Source organism: Terrapene carolina, unplaced genomic scaffold (assembly GCF_002925995.2).
Source record: "Terrapene carolina triunguis isolate 2854851 unplaced genomic scaffold, T_m_triunguis-2.0 Scaffold461, whole genome shotgun sequence".
In the NCBI taxonomy this organism is placed as follows: Eukaryota; Metazoa; Chordata; order Testudines; family Emydidae; genus Terrapene; species Terrapene triunguis.
In genome coordinates this window covers 24,181-25,315 of record NW_020664812.1, presented here as the reverse complement: position 1 = coordinate 25,315, position 1,135 = coordinate 24,181, and positions in this window count along the sequence as shown.

The window sequence follows — 1,135 nt, the reverse complement described above, 5'->3', positions numbered from 1 at the left end:
CTCGCCCCCCCCAGGAGCTCTGCCCCCCCCCCCGGCTCCGGGGGGACCCGTGTCTGCCCCTCCCCCCGGCCAGCTGCATTGCCCAGCCTGCCTGGCACCCCTCGGCCCATCGGGGTCCTGCCTGCCCCAGATCCCCCCCCCCCCTAGGTGTCGATGGCCAAGGCCGGGGGGGTTCTCGGGGGGGTTCAGCCGGTCCCTTCACACCCCAGTTGTTCCGCCCCTGGCACCCTGGCCCCACCGTGCGGATTTCATCCGGCCGCCCCGCTGGGGAGCAATCCTGAGGCCAGAAAATTCCCACTGCATCCCAGCTGGGCGGGGCAGGGCAGCCGGGCTGAGACCCCCCCCTGCACGGGGGTCCACCTGGGGGTAGAGGGGAGACGAAGCCGCTACGCAGGCCTAAGGAGGGAGCTGCCCCCAGTGTGACCAACCCAGCGATGCTGCCTGAGTCTGCAGAGAGCCTGAGCCCGTCGCTGGGAGAGGGGCAAGTTCCCCAAGCCCCCAGGTAGCCCAGGCCAACCCCAGACTCCAGAGCTGCACCATGGTCATTTGAACAGTTGGACACTATTATGTCTGGGGTGGGAGGAGCTTATTTAGTGGGTGGAGCTTAGAAGAGCCCCATTTCCTTTTCTCACCCCCGTCCCCTGCCAGATCAGGCTGTGTCTGCCCAAACAGAGGGCAAATCTCTCCTCCCTCCTCCTAGTCATACATCCAGCCACCCCTCTCCCGGGAAGGAATTCCATGGGGCAGCGCCTTTCAGCCAGTGCCAGAGCCAAGGGTCAGTTGGTGTAGCATAGGGGCTTCTCTTGCCCCCCCGTTCCCATAGCAGCTGAGCCCCTCACTCTCTTTAACAACCTCCCCCTGAGGAAGGACAGGGCTCTTGTCCCCTCGGTACAGATGGGGAAACTAAGGCATGGAGTTGGGCCTAAGGTCATCCAGGGAGTGTGTGACAGAGCAGGGAATTGAATCCAGGCTTGCTAAGTCCCAGGCTGTTGCACTAACCACTGAGCAGTCCTACCTCTTAGCAAAAGGCTCTTTGTCTTTCCTTTCTACACCCCACTCCAGCCCAGCCCCAAATGCCATTTCATCGAAATTTACTGCTGGTGGAAAAACGCTCTGTCGGGAAGCACCTGGCCAC